The sequence below is a fragment of the Puma concolor genome, chromosome A1 (assembly GCF_028749965.1).
Source record: "Puma concolor isolate L17-30 chromosome A1, mPumCon1.1.hap2, whole genome shotgun sequence".
Lineage (NCBI taxonomy): Eukaryota > Metazoa > Chordata > Mammalia > Carnivora > Felidae > Puma > Puma concolor.
In genome coordinates, this window is record NC_141667.1 from 61,622,575 (window position 1) to 61,638,652 (window position 16,078).

A 16,078-nucleotide genomic window follows, 5' to 3' on the forward strand; every position below is an offset into this window, starting at 1 on the left:
GGGCTGGGACTCTGGACGTATTTTGAATACAGAGCCACTGGGCTTGCTGACAGACTGAATGTGGGCGTGAGACGGAGACAGAAGTCCAAGGTGACTACAGGGTTTTGGCCTGAGCAAAGGGCAGAGGAGAATGCTGGTAAGAGGAGCCCACTGGGAGGAAATTTCAGGAGCTCAGGTTTGGACATGATACGTGTGAGACGCCTATTAGACATCCAAGGGGAAAGGTCAGGGAGTGAGGTGCTTCCCAAGCTTCACAATGGCAGGTCTTCTAGAGAGTTTGTTAGCCAGATGCTGGACACTCTCCTGGCCTTCCCCTACCCGAGGTGCTGGTTCACTAGGTCTGAGCCAGGGCCCAAGATGCTGCATTTCTAACAAGTTCCCAAGTGGTGCCCAATGCTGCCAGACTGCAGACCACTCCGAGTAGCGCTGAAGTAGGTGACTAGGTATGTGACTCTGATGTTCTGGAAAGAGACCTTAGCAGGAGATAGAATTTTGGAGTCTTTGGTGCATAAACACCATGATACTGGAGGATGTCACCAAGGGATGTGTGTGTCAAGGGAGAAGAAAAAAGGGTTGAGTCCGGAGCCCTGGCCCTGCAGGGGTAAGAGACTGGGAGAGGAGGAAGGATCAGCTTTGGAGACTGGGATGGAAACACCAGGGAAATGCGAGGAAAACCAGGCAGATGTGATGCTCTGGGAGCCAAGGAGAAAGGGCTTCAGAAAGGAGGGGTGATCGGTGGTGTCCAGCATCACTAATTCAGATGCATTGAGTTAGTCATCGCTTCTCGGCCTTTGGCTAAGATCAAGCGTGCGGATGCATTGAGTCATATGGCCTCATAGTTAATATAACTTATTTTGATTTTGTGATTCTTTTGTATTGAAAAATAAAGGATATATATTATATTATATATTACATATATTCTCTACATAATACATTATAATTATACATTACAACTATATAGTACAGTTATGTCACATGTTATAATTATATATTTTATATAACCTACATTACATATTATAGATCTCCTTTTATTTTATATATCTTATATCATCAATGTAAATATATATGTATTACATAATATATAACATATATTATTTAAACAATATAGAGCTATGTTAAATATATTTGTATTAAATAATATATATTATTTAAATAATATAGAGATGTTAAAAATTAATATGAATAAATATAACAGATAAACTATATATAAATTATATATATCTATATATATATATCTAAAATATAATATCTATATATATGTTTGGGGTTTTTTTGTTTTTGTTTTAACGTTTATTTATTGTTGAGAGAGACAGAGAAACAGAGTGCAAGCAGGGGAGAGGAGCAGAGAGAGAGGGAGACACAGAATCCGAAGCAGGTTCCAGGCTCTGGGCTGTCAGAGCCTGATGTGGGGCTCGAACTCATGAACTGTGAGATCATGACCTGAGCCGAAGTCGGACGCTTAACCGACTGAGCCACCCAGGTGCCCTTTATATATATATATGTTTTAAGAGGAGCTTAATATCTCATAGCCTTCCCAGACATCACTGTTAGGAATTGTAGCTCTAGTCCAGCAATCATAAGCCATGGACCAGGCTATCAGGAGGCCTGCTTGGAAGTCCAGTCCTGTAAGTACTGTGCTGTGTGGCCATGAGCAAGTCACTTTACTTCTCTGGGCTTCTTTTTCCTCCATATATAAATGGGGCAGGAAGACTGAAAATAGATGTCTCAGGAGTCCCTTTCAGCTCTTTGACATCTTATGTATCACCTCTTCAGAGGCTTCACGGAACCCCTGGACAAGGTAGTCTCCCACCCAAGTCAGCAGGGTCTTCATAGAACCATCACAGTCTGGGGGTGCCTCAGTGGCTCAGTTGGTTGAGTGTCCAGCTTTAGCTCAGGTCACAATCTCATGGTTCATGAGCTCAAGCCCCACATCAGGCTCTCTGCTGTCAGCGCAGAGCCTGCTTTAGATCCTCTGTCCCCCTCTCTCTCTTCCCCTCCCTTGCTTATGCTCTTTTTCTCTCTCAAAAATAAATAAATGTTAAAAAAATTTAAAAAAAAAAAAAGAAAGAAAGAACCATCGCAGTCTGAAACCATCTGTGCATGTGGCTGTTTACGCCCCTGCGTCTGATTCCCCTGACTGTAAGCTCCACGGGGCAAGCCCAGTTTCTCTCTCGTTCGGAATTTTGTCTCCAGCCAAGCAAGTTTCTTTGCAAGGATCTTTTTGTCAGTTCTGAGGGGAAATCAGGAGCTTCTGGGGGCGGGGGGGTGGTTTAAGAAGACATCTGGGCATTAATTTACAGAATTTATAAAATGATCTGACTTCAACTTATAGATGGATCACTGAGCTGCAGTGAGAACAGACTGAGGGAGGCCCAGAGACCAGTGACGAGAGGCCACTGCAGTTGCCGAGCGGAGGGTGCTGGTACCTGGGCCGTGGGCGGTCAGGGGTGGAGGTGGAGGTGGTGAGAAGTAGCCAGCGTCTGGGTGTGTATTTAAAGGACTCAGCAGGGTACACCGACAGACTGGGTGGGGGTGCAGTAGACAAATATCGAGGAAGTCCCAGGAGTTATGTCTAAGAAGCAGGGAGGAGTCACCCTTGAATGCCACGGGAAGACATAGGGCTGGCACGTTGGAGGGAAAATCTCAGGAGTCCTGTTTTATTAAGTCTGAGGGTTCCGTTAGACACGAAGGGGAAATGTGAACAAAGCAGCTGGAAATGAGGGTCTGGAATTCAGGCACAGTGGAGACCAAGTGTGGACTCTCAGGCAGGGCACAGAGCTGGCTTCCAGCTGAGCTCACTGGGCAGTGAGCATCCAGAGAGGGGTGTGAGGAGACCCGAGCCCTGAGGGCCTGCCCGTCTCCCTGGGGAGACTGCACGGATGCACAGGGACATTGGGGGCCGCAGGCAAACAGGCCAGCTGCTCGCAGGCCCAAGCTGTGACCACAGGGGGACTGAGTGGAGAGGCCCAAGGCCTTGGAGCCCAAGGAACTCTCCCAGGCCTGCCCCTCTGCACCGGTGGCTTTGATTCATCCCGAAGGAGAATATCAACTGAGCACCTTCTGCACGCAGAGACCTCATCAATGGCTCAACCATGTGACACGGTCACACTCCCTGATCCCAGCAATCTGAACATGCATTTTCCATCCTGGGTTTATCTCTGTTTAATAGAGGAGGAAATGGCGTGCCAACAAGGTGGACAGGTCCCCCACGATCGCACAGTAAAAGCCAGGGTTCAAGCAAGAACAGCCTCCAGCTTTTAGGGGCATGAGGCAAGGCGGAAAGTGAGCACCCCCTATAAATGATTTCTGCATACCGAGTGCCTTACCCAGAGTACTGGCCACCCTATGAGGTAGGTCCCATAAGTCTCACTTCACAAATGGATAAACGGAGGTTTAGAGACGTGAAGTGCAATGACCTGCCCGAGGTCACGACTTGTGAGTGGCAGAGCCAGGCCTACAAACTCTGTCTGAATCCAGAGTCCACTTCTGTGTCTGCGGGGAAGGGGCGAGGGGAGCGGTGCCCTCACACCCCAGTGCCCCAGCACCTCCAATCCATGCGTACCACCAACAGAATAATGGGTAGGAGCCACTGAATGAAAACATGAATACCTTCAAAGCATACGGTAAATCAGCAACATTTAAAAATTAGCTTTCTTTTTATGACAACAACATCTACGTATATTAGAATAAGGGTATATACATGTGTCTCAGGCGTATTCTGCATATGTGTATTTAGTGAGAATATGGATTCATCTGTCCTTTCCAGATACTCCCCAGCACCCTCAGAGACCTACTAGCCAGGAACCACTGGCCCAGTCCTCCCTCTCCTACCCCTATTCTCCTCTTCTCAGACCCTAAATGTCTGGCAGGGCTTCTCGTTGGGAAACTACCCCACCCCCCTCACCTCTCTGGTCTGGATTCTTGCAGGAGCCTCATCACTGGCCTCCCCACTGCTGCCATTGCCCCTTACTGTTGTGTACAGTCCATTTTGCAGCCAGTAGACAAAGGGATAGTCTACAAAATGTCAGACCATACGTCTTTTCTGCTCAGAACCCCTCCAGTGCTTTCCAACCCACCCAAAGTAAAGGCTCTAGGAGATCCTAACCTCCCTCCCCCACCCACCCCAGCTCCTCTACCCCCTCCCTCCACCCACCACTCACTCTGCTCCAGCCATAAGGAGCAGCCTTGCTGTTCCATAAACATGGCGCCCACATTTCTATCTCAGGGCCTTTGTTCATGCCGTGCCCTCTGCCTGGAGTGCTCTTTCCCTAAAGGTCCCTTTAGGGAGACTTCCCTGATCCCCTATTTCAGATAACAACACCCCCTCCCCTGCCCTGGTTCTGTATTTCTCCCTGGTATTTTCATTTATCATACTATATATCATACTTGTTTACATGTTGATTTCCTATCTCCCTTAAATGAGGGAAGGTTGATTGTCTGTTTTGTTCACCGCTGATTGGAACGGTGGTGGGCCCAGAAAAGGTGTTCAGCACATATTTGCTGAATAAATGAATGTCGAATAAAGTGGTGCAGGGACCCCAGAAGAAAGATTTGTCTGTTCTCTACCCTCTCCGTTCAGCTCAAAGCGGGAAGGGAGAGGTGTTCAAAGGATGAAGGAGAGTGGCTCCTGGCAGTGGAGGAAGTGCTCAGAGATCTCCAAGATGTAGACTGTAGGCCAGAATTGAGGTGACAGCAGCAGGGCCCAGATGCTCCCAGGTGTAGAGCCGGCATTTCACAGGACAGCACCACCTGTTACCCTGGCCCTTGCTCGTAGCCTCGTTCACAGCTGTCTGCCCTGTGGCCATCTGCTAAGTGTGTTTTGGACAGAAATCACATTTGCTCCACGGCTTTGCTCTTTCCCCCACGCCAGGCCTGTGCTCGCACGCTCCTGCACCAGCTCACGGGTGCCTGTGCCATCGCCTCTCCGTGGCCTGCAGCACCCCTGGTTCCCAATGGGAACAGAGGGCCCGGAGGAGAGGCAGTACCTTGCGGAGGTTGCACACCTAGTGTCTGAGACTGGAATGCAGACAAAGCCCTTAGCCTAAGATCTCGGCAGCTGTGGAATGCATACCATCTCACCACTCTGAATGGCCCTTCCTGAAAAGGAAAGTGACAATTGTATTCTGGAGGCAGGCCTGTCACTTAAAGGCCATAGGGAGGTTGCCCCAGCTCCTCCAGCAGACCTTCCTCCTCTGCTCCTCCTGACCCCTAACTCACTCCAGGCCAACTGAGTCCTCTTCCCTTGCATCCTGGTTCGGGCGCCCAGAGCAACCCTGTGGGTAGTTCCTGCGGGCGGCCAGGTACATATAAAGCAGTCTCTTCCTTCAGCTCCTGACAGATCGTGTGGCCATCCCCCACACAACAGCGACAGGGCAGCGGGAGCAGTGGCCCCAGAGGAAACCTCAGGAGGACCCTCTCACCTGCGTCTGGAGCTAGAGGTCCGCCAATCCCAGATGTGCCCAGCAGAGGGCAGCAGCAGCCTGGGGAAGGCCCAGAGCCAGGCTGCAGGGAGGAGAGCCCTGGTGTATCCGCGTTGGGGGAGGAAGAGAGACAGAATTGGAGGGTAAGCAAGGTTTCTGTAGGGCCAAACACCCTGCTTCACCTGCAGCAGGCTACCTTTTATTTCTTCACGAGGTGCCACATGAGATTTTGCTTGACCAAATCCTCTCCAGCTGCTCCTACCACTACTGATTAATAATAATAATAATAAACTGAAAGCCCTCTAAAGTACCTTATAGTTTCCTTCCAGACGGACAGTTCAGTTTGTAGTTCAACAACACAAAAATATCCCATACAAAACACTTATCGGTTGGATAGTTCAGGAAAGCAAACACACCTCTGGAAGTCGGTGGTTGGGGGCTAGGCCCTGGAGCCAGACTTCCCGGGCTTAAATCCTGCCTCCAACACTAACTGTGTGGCCTTTATTACTCCGCCACCCTAAACTCACTTTTATATTCTGTAAAATGGAAATCGTAACGGAGCCAGACTCAGGATTGTGCGCTGTGAGGCGTGGCTGAGTTTAACACAGGTGGGCACATAGTGCCCACACTCGTGTAACTGCACAACCGCCTGTGATTGCAGTGATAACTTCCTTCACGTGTGCCTTGGTCTGCTGTCACCTGTGGAACCTTCCTCTCTTCCTCTCTCCCCACCCCCAAGCCTTTCTAATTTGAGAGTCATGCTGGTTCCACCTGGTGTACATATGTTCACAGGTCAGATTCCCGTCTCTCTCCCTCAGTGATTCAGTTGGATAGGGTTCATCTGCATGTGATCAAACTCCAAAATAGCATTGTGTTAGACCATGAAGAGGCTTATTTGTCTCACACATAAAAGATGGCAAGAGATGGTTGGTACAGAGCTGATATGGCAGCTTCAAGGAATCCTGAGGAATTCAGGCTCCTTCTATCTACCTGTTCTGCCAAGACCAGTCTATGGCTGCTCCTTCGTGCTCCAAGATGGCTGCTTGAGCACTCGCCATTGGTTCCATAGATGGTGGTGGCCTGGTCTAATATGGTGGCAGTGGATTCCGGAGAGCTTTAGAGAGTAGAACCAGCAGAACTTGGTGATGAATTCACTGTGGAAATGAGGACCAGGGAGGTTCAAAGGGTGACTTGTGAGTGGCTGATATGAGGCCAGATTAGATATTGTTCCCATCTCCTGAGACAAAGACAGTGACCCACTGGCCAGAAAGTGGTGGGCTCTAGAGGGTCACGATCTGCATCAGCATATCAACACCATGAGGAAGCATGCAGGGCAGAAACCTGTCTAACCCAACCTGGTGCTAGAAAACCATTAGCAGGCTGTGAAAAAGTCAATTAAATCTAGGTGAACTTGAGCCCAGAGCTGCCGTCTTGAATTTCAGGTGAACATTTACCTTATTGTTTGTGCTATGTGCCCCTGGATGGTGATGCTCCCAAACTTGAGGTCAGTATTAAAAGCTGGGTTAAAATTAATCTTGTTAAGGGAAAGTTGATAGTGAAAGTGTTTAGCACTTCAAGCTTTTGACAATAAAAGAGTGTTCTTTACTCCACATACACACCAAGGATATCAACTCAATCAGAAATGGAGCATAACCTGAGGGGATAAACCATGTATACTAAAATTTCCTCATGTGTGTTAGTCATGTTTATATATATTTGAGGAGAAGACTTGGTATTTATAACTCTCAGCCCTATCTTGCCATTGCCTGAGACCCCAACACACCTCATGGTCTGGAGAACTATGGAGCTTGGGAATATCCTACAAGGAAAACATAATAAAAAGGTAGCTTGACATGGGATGAACAGAATGGACTCTTTGCTTCCTTTGGACACACAGGAAACAGGCAGGGGGAGTGTCATCTTTAAAGGAGAATCTGAACTCCACCCCACAGTAGCAGATTCCTTTTGGCTTGCAGTTGTGAAGAGGGTAAAGCATTCAGTGAACCACAAAGACTCTGGTTGTGAAATAAAAAGAGTATCTCTTGGCCCTATTGTTCATTTCCCCGAGGAAAAGATACACCCAGAGGCATTACTCACCTCTCAGCCCAGAAGGCAAATCCCTGATTGCCTCCAGAAGTGCATTCGTGTTCATCACAGCCTCCCCATCACGCTGGATTCTGGGGAAGAGCCTCTTTCCAGCCCCCACCTCTATGTGTGGTCACATTTCTCTCAAGCTGTTGACTTGGTCAAGGTCAAGATATCAAGAGAAGAGTGCGGGTTACCCCAGTGGCTCTGCCCTGCTAGGGTGGCCCTTTCAGAGCCAGCTCTCCTTTGGTGCAAGGGGCTGCAGTTGCCCAGTCCTGGAGGCCGTGCCGGTCCCCAGGGAAGGTGTCTGTCATCCCCATCTGTGTTCTTTCTTACAGGTAAGTCAGGCTCGAGCGGCCGGGAGGGCGTTGTGATGACACAGTTGGCAGTTTGGGAGCAAAAGCGGCCACAGTAAGACATGATTGATTCATTGCATCTCAGTTCTCAGCTGGAGTAGCCTTCAGTGTGCAGACCTCTCCTGTCCCAAGGGAGACGTCTCTGGGTCTGGAAAAGAGGATGCCAGACTTCGGGGTCCCACTGAGGGCCCTCAGCCTTGACTGCTTAGCCTTGATTGGGGGTGACAGAGGTGACGGTGGCTTTCAGGTACCGTCGGGCCGGGATCTGGCCCAGTTGTCTGTGCATGCGGCTTGCACTGGGCTGCTTGCTCCAAGGGGGGCATCTCCCTGTGACCTAAGACATCGGCTCTGAAGAGCTTCCTCTGGCAGCTTCAAATGGCTGAGATCTACTGGCATGGAACGGAGGGGTGCAGGGAGCTCTCTGGGATCTCGTCAGTCCCGCGTGGATGCTCCAGAAGACCCTCGTCCTTGGTGGCATGCAGCCTCGGCCATTTTTCCAAACTCACGGCATCCCACGAGACATGTCACCCACCCCCGGTTCTATGTCTCTTCCCATCACTGTCTCTCACCCATCACCTCACATCAAGGTTCTAGCCCGTGGGAAAGAGTTCTATACTCCAGTAACCTGTGTGTGTGTGAGAAGGTTGGATTGTAAGGTCTCCATCGGGCCAGGTTTCTGAAGCGACAATTGATTTATGGCACCTAAACGTCAATGGCTCATGGAGGCACCTGTGAGGGCGGCACAGGGAGCATGTGTCTGTGTGTGTAGCCCCAGGAGCTGGGAGCTACTCTTCCTCCTGACCCTCTTTACCTTCTCTGTGGTTTCAGGACCCTATTGTGGACAGGGTCATCTGGACAGGACATTCTCTCGCCTGGAAAGACGTTCAGGACATTTTCCCCCAAGTGCTATGCAAATTAGTTTCCTCTGGAGTTTAAGGGAATAGGATATGGCAGGGATATACAAATTACTGTCCCCAGGGTGCTTTAAGAATAGGCGCTAAAGGGCTTGCAAATGATTTTTCCTGAGGTGCTTTGGGGCGGCTGCTCCCGGACCCTGTATCCATGGGAATATGGGATGAAGGGACAGAGAACTGCCTTCATACCGCCAGCTTTAAGAAAGTGAGTCTGAGGCAGGAAATGCAGGGTTTGGCACGAGGCTGCCCTCTCTGACAAGTGAAATGTCCCTGAGATCGGGGACATCCACGGGTCTCTCCCCAGGACATACCCCATGCCCGTACCCCCTCATCCCAGACCCTGGATCCTCCTGTGGCTGGGGTGGGGGAGTCCTGCTCCCCTGGGCTGCAGCCTGGTCTTGGGCCCCCAAAGCAACATCATTTCTTGGGGATGTTTTAGCCTTCCAATTGGTTTTGTTTTCCCAAAATCAAATTGATGAAATGTTGCTGCTCATCAACCATTCCATTCTCCCCAGCACAGAATCCTTCTGGCATAAATGAGGCCTTTGGAGAAAGGGCTCAGAAGCCCAGGGTCCTGCAGAGAGGGAGGGAGGAGGTAACTGAAGTGCCCAACATATTCTACCAGAGGCCGGGGTTGGTGGGGGGGGAGGCGATGCCTCAGGGCTCTCATACATTCTCTGGTCTGATGCCCACAAAAGCCCTGTGAGCATAAGGGTAGTTCATTTTTAAACACTTTAAAGGTCTCTTTTAAAATAATTGTAAGGTGATCCGTGGGTCTGGTGATTGTTAGGACCAAGATGAAAAGCTCTTAATGGAGGCCGGGGGGACAAAACACTGTGAGAGGCAGAGAGAAGGCACCCAAGTGTCACCTCTTGCAGGTCCCAGTCCCCACCCGATGCACAGACCCTCCTCCTCCAAGCCACGTCTGCCACCCCGCCCCCCACTCCAACCTGCCCGAACCTCTCCTGTCTGGAAAGTGGGGATGAATGATTATTTGTCCCCATCATATCAGGCAAGGGCGCCCATATAAGAGGCGACTCCCAGGTCCTTAGGGCATGCCACTGAGTTCCACAGCCCCCAATGCCCCAGATGTCTCCACCTTCCCCTGTGCCTGAAGAGTCCCTCCCAGACTGTCCTCCCTCTGGCAGAGTCTTCACCCCTTCCCCCACCCCGGAGACTGCAAATACATCCTGAGAAGGGTAAAGGGGCAAGACTCCCAGATTAGCTGCCAGCATTTATTGCCGTGGCCTGGGGGTGTCTGAAGCCTCTCTCCTGCGGAAGCAGGTTGGAACCGAGCACCGGGCAGCTCAGCCACTGCCCTGGACCACCGGTCAGGAGGCAGCAGTGCTTCAGGGGAGCCCTAGCTAACGCCTTTGCCACCCCTCATGGCTTTCTAGACCAAAGAGAAAGGGTGTTAAGAGCCCCAGAGATGCCCTCAAGAACTGTGGGGCACCTAAAACACAAAGGAGAGGGAGCCTGCATGTATTGAGCACCGACTGTGTGCACACAGTGCCAGGAACTTGACACTCATCTCTGGAGTCACAGACCTTCAAAGCTTCTGGAAGCAGATGGAATGCTCCACTTGCCCCTCTCCCAGTGTGCACCCTGTCATTAGAGGGTCCTCACATACTGAATAAACATGGGACAGCAGCCTCCAATCCTGCTTTCCACGTATGGCCATCAAAGTGAAGCGTCGGGCCCCACAGTGCTCTCCTGCCCCACGGCCAGGTGTAAAGGTTGGATGAGGGGAAATTCCAAAGGGAACGTACTTCAAGTCCCCCCTCCCCTATTTTGTTTTAGAACTTGTTTTCCCGTGTCTGCATCAAACCTAGCCAGGGCAGGGCCACGGGCTGCAGGCAGATCTGAGCAAAGGGCATTCTAGCGCAGCGATTAAAATCAGCACCCCATGAAATGCAATGTGACTTGCTCACATCATTCCACTTAAACTATAAACCCACAACCTCCTTGCAGTTGGAATTATCATCCGCACTGATATGGGGGGAAACTGAGTCTCTGAGAGACCAAGTGACCTACCCAGGACCAACCAGCTAAAAAGCGAATGATCTAAGCTTGGTGGGCTGAATAATGATGCCCAGAATGAAAGCTGTGGATGTTCCCTGATACGACAAAAGGGACCTTCCCGGTGTCATTAAGTTCAGGATCTTGAGCTGGGGAGAGGGTATTGGGTTAGCTGGGTGGGTCCAGTCACAAGTGTCCTTGGAAGAGGAAGGCAGAAGGAAGAGAGAGAGGGAGACATGACCACGGGAACAGAGGTTGGCACGGGGCCAGGATGGGGTCACAGCCAAGGAAGCTAGCAGCTAGAAGTGGCAAGGAAACCAGTTCTCCCCAGACCTCCAGGGAGCCAGGACTTCAACCCAGGAAAACTGATTTCAGACTTCTGGCTCCAGAACCATAAGAGAATAATTTGTGTTTTTTTAAGCTGTCAAGATGGTGGTCATTTGTTACAATGGCTATAGGAAGTTCCAATCCCAAGTCTTCTGACTTGGCATTTCCTCACTGCTCTGCCATGTGCTGGGTCCCGGTGGCTCTGCTGCTTGGGGGGGGGGGGGGGGGGGGGAGTTGTCTGGTCTGACACCGTCACTCCCCTGGACTCAGAGACTCCTAAAGTCGGGACCATGGTGTGCCATCACTATATCCCCGGGGTCTGATGTGTAACTGATGTCCAGGAAGTGGGACTCGCTTTCCCCCGATTAAGAACAAAACACACTATTCATGGCCACGGTGAGTTTTCCCTGAGATCCCGTTCTTTCTAGGACAGGGGCCCTGCCTATTTAACTATCTCCTGTGTGTGGCTTGTGTGGCTTGTGTGGCTTTTGTGGCTTTTGTGGCTTTTTCACCTCCCACCCCGTAGTAGGAAAAGGTGGTCAGGTAGGAGGCAGAGGAATTACAGTCAGATTTTGGGCTCAGATCCCAGCCAGCTGGGAAGCTGTGGGCCAGGCCTTCAGCCACCTGGACCTAATGCCTTCATCTGGAATGGGACATTAGCGGCCCCTCTCAGAGTTGTTCTGGGGATAAAGCGAGGTGATGCATACAAGAGAGTTATGCGTGCTCAGGCTTTTACTCACCAGCCCTCACTGGATGGATTGCTGACTCTGAGCATTACCCTTCTCATCGGTGCTGACGTCTGCCTGGCAGGGCTAACCCAGAGCAGAGTTGTTATCTCTCTGTCCCCATGGAGAAGTCTGGGTGCAGGACAGGTAAAAAGTCTTAAGAAGAGTAAAGTGAGGCCAGATTATGAAGGACCTTAAATGGCACCTTTCTCCCATTCTTTCTACAAGTATTTACCACATACCTACCCAATGCCAGACTCTGATTTAATGGTGTCCACAAGGGACAAGGTCCTTGCCGTCATGGAGTGGCCAGACAAGTGCCCGTGGTAGTCAGCCATCAAACCACAGTAAACTTTTGAACAGGGATTGAATATGTTGACATCTGTGAGCATCAGTTTGACTTCTCTAGGTGAGTGCAGCAGAACAGAGGGGCCAGAGGCAGAGTCAAGACTATTGGGTCAGTTCAGGGATGTGGGGAGAAGGGACTGAGCTGAGTGATGATTGAGCATGATTGTCTGCCTGTCTCCCCAAAACCCGTTTCTGATTTGTGTCCACATCCCCAGCACCCAGGCAGGTCCCAGAGTAAATGCCCAGGGGGAAATGATGGGTGTCCCAACAGCAGTTGGGAACAAGAGAGGTGGAGAAGAATTCAAGGTGACTGAGAGTGGAGGGGCCTCGAAAGACTTGGGTCCCTCAGTGAGGGTGCCAGCTAGAATCCGAGGTCCAGCTGACTCCACGGCCTCCATTGCCACCCTGGTCAGGTCACCAGCAGTTCAGCCGAAGCCTCTGCTGCAGTGAGCGTGGTGAATCAGGGGCCCAGAGATGAGGCAGGGCACCCCTTAGGCCTCAGGACAGTCTGCAAGCCCGGTGCAGCTTGGCCTGGAAGACTTAAATGCTTGTACAAGAAATGAAGGCTGAAAATTAATGAATGAAGTATGCAACCTGACATATTGGAAAAAGAACAGAATAAATCTAAAGAAAGTAGATAAAAGGAACTAATAAAGATAAGAGCAAAAATTAAATTTTTGTAAATAATAAACTTGTTTGTCAAGATTTATCAAGAAAAACAGAGAAGACATAAATAAATATGAGGAAAGAGAAAGAAGTATTATCTGCAGATGTTGAAGACCTTCAAAGATTTAAGAGGATATTCTGAACAACCTCCTTGAAATAAATTAGAAAACCAGTAGAAAATACAAAATTTTTTATAAAAATAAACACTTGCCAGGGGCGCCTTGGTGGCTCAGTCCATTAAGTCTTCAACTTCGGCTCAGGTCTTGATCTAGCAGTTCGTGGGTTCAAGCCCCGCATCAGGCTCTGTGCTGACAGCTCAGAGCCTGGAGCCTGCTTCAGATTCTGTGTCTCCCTCTCCCTCTGCCCCTCCCACTCATGCTAAAAAATGAATAAACCTTAAAAAAATTTATGTTAAAAAAAGTTAAAAAAAAATTTTTTTTAAATAAACACTTGCCAAAACTGAATAAAGAAGAAATTGAAACCTTATAGAAACTGAAAATTTGGGGCGCCTGGATGGCTCAGTCGGTTGAGCAGCCGACTTCAGCTCAGGTCATGATCTCGCAGTCCGTGAGTTCAAGCCCTGCGTTGGGCTCTGTGCTGACAGCTCAGAGCCTGGAGCCTGCTTCGGATTCTGTTTCTCCCTCTCTCTGACCCTCCCCACTTCATGCTCTGTCTCTCTCTGTCTCAAAAATAAATAAATGTTAAAAAAAATTTTTTTTTAAAAAGAAACTGAAAATTTAAAGATATTATCAGTTGAAACACACCTTTTCTCAACAAAAAACTTCAGGTCCAGACACTTTTACCAGTAGACTGTAATGAATATTCAAGGAAAATTTTAAGAAGGAACACTCCCAACTCATTATGAACCTAATATAACCCTAACATCAAATCCTGACAGAGAGAGGAAAGTTAAAAGCTCATATCACTCATGTACAGATACAGAATTTTTTGAAATCTTCAACAAAATACTAGCAAGCTGAATCCAGCAACATAAAAAAGTTGAGTCTCAGAAATGCAGGGTTGGTTTAATATTAGAAATTCACTTCAAGATATTTACATTAACAAAGGACAAAAATCATATTCTCATCAACAGATGAAGTGAAAGCATTTGATAAAATCTGCCATCCATCTATTATATTTTTAAACATAGCAAACCAGGAATAGAAAGAAATTCTTTAGCCTGATAAAGGATATCTACAACGAGCCTACAGCAAACATCACACTTAGGGAAGAATTATTGAAAGTATTCCCTTCAGGTTTGGGGACATTGACATCACTCCCTTTAAAGCATGGTTTTAGAAATCCAAGCTAGCACAGGAAAGTGAAAAAAATAAATATAATGGGTTAGCATTAAAAAAAAAAAACTTGGTTATAGAAGATATGTTTGTCTAAATTCAAATAATCTAAGATACGTTAATAGAATTTCAATATTCAGTAGGTTTCTGGATAAAAATCAATGAAAAAACAAACACCAGAAACAAAAAGATAGAAAACAATTTTTAATATACAGTAAAACCTTGGTTTGTGAGCATAATTCATTCTGGGAACATGCTTGTACTTCAAAGCACTTTTATATCAAAGTGAATTTCAAGAACCATTGGCTCTGTTGTGATCATGTGACATTCAGCATCATCTACTATTCATATTGCAAGACGTCGCTCATTTATCAAGTTAAAATTTATTAGAAATCTTTGCTCATCTTGTGGAACACTGGCAGAACAAGTTACTAGCAATCCAAGGTTTTAATGTACCACTTAAAATAATATTAAACATATAAAATATGTAGGAATAATCTCACCAAAGTGGTGCAAGACATTTGTGGAGGAATTTCCAAACCTTGATTGAAGGCATCAAAGAAGACCTATATAGATGGAGATAGTATGCCGTGGTCCTGGATTGGAAAACCCAGCATGGTAAAGATGTCCATTTGTCCCAAAATGAACTACGAATGTGATTCATTTCTGGTCAAATTCCAACATTTGGGGGACTTTAAGAGCTGCTCCTTAAATGTTTATGGAAATGCAAATGACCAAGAATGTGGACACTTTTGAAGGAGAGGAACAAGATGGGAGGACCGATTGAACCTACTCCTAAGACTCAGGATAAAGCAGGAGCAGTGAGGACGGTGCGGCTGTGAAAGAGTAAGCAAGTCGACCGGTGGAGAGCTCAGAAGACTCTCACGAGTGGAGATGCTTGCGTGTGGCAGGGGTGGCCTGCTGAGCAGTGGAGAGGGTGATGGACTTGACTGTGCTGGGACTAGTGGTCATCTATGATGGAAAAAAATGAAATCGAACTCCTCCTTCCCACCCCACGTAAAAGTCAATTCCAGGGGGATTAAATACCTAAATGTGAAAAGAAAAATGATAATACTTTCAGAAGACAATACAGGAAATACATTTATCGCCTCGGATTAGAGAAGAATTTCTTCAATGGGATACGAAAAGTATCAACCAAAAAGGAAAAGATGAGTACATTGACCTCATTAAAATTAAAAGCCCTGGGGGCGCCTGGGTGGTGCAGTCGGTTAAGCGTCCGACTTCAGCCAGGTCACGATCTCGCGGTCCGTGAGTTCGAGCCCCGCGTCGGGCTCTGGGCTGATGGCTCAGAGCCTGGAGCCTGTTTCCGATTCTGTGTCTACCCCTCTTTCTGCCCCTCCCCCGTTCATGCTCTGTCTCTCTCTGTCCCAAAAATAAATAAACGTTAAAAAAAAAATTAAAAAAAAAAAAAATTAAAAGCCCTGGGCACCAAGACACTTTTAAAAAGAGGGTAAAAGGACAAACCATGGCAGGGGAGAAAATATTCCCCGCACATAAAATCAACAGAGACTAGTTTCCTATAAACATGGCCTATGAACTACGTTGAAAAGACAAACATCCCAACATAAAAAATGGGCAAAAGATGTAAAAAGGAATTTCAAGGAAGAGAAATTATTCAAAGGCCCACAATTTATGCAAAGTTGCTAAACGTCATTAGTAGTCAGAAAAGTGTAGACTATGACACAGAGAGGTACATTTTCACAACTGCTAGTTGCCACAATGAAGTATTCACCCTAGAGAAACTCTTGAACAAGTTCCTCAAGACACCTGTGATTCTGCTTGTTGCTGGACCATTTACAACAGAAAAAGCTGGATACCACTTAAATGTTCCTTAAGAGTTGAGTGAATACATTCATTTTATGGAAAATACAAATACAAATACATGCAGGGACAAGATTTATT

At 47.9% G+C, this 16,078-nt stretch overlaps 1 protein-coding gene across 6 annotated transcripts in view; it reads left to right on the forward strand.

The window, feature by feature from the left end:
- The window catches only part of KCNIP1 (potassium voltage-gated channel interacting protein 1), a 345,603-nt gene that overhangs the window by 250,575 nt on the left and 78,950 nt on the right, over positions 1-16,078 (forward strand). For 2 of the 6 annotated variants that reach the window (XM_086713931.1, XM_086713889.1), the window contains exon 2: positions 7,844-7,916. The exons of the other annotated variants lie outside the window; for them this stretch is intronic. The gene's annotated coding sequence lies outside the window, so the exon portion shown is untranslated. The remainder of the gene's footprint in view (positions 1-7,843; positions 7,917-16,078) is intronic. 6 annotated transcript variants of the gene reach the window in all.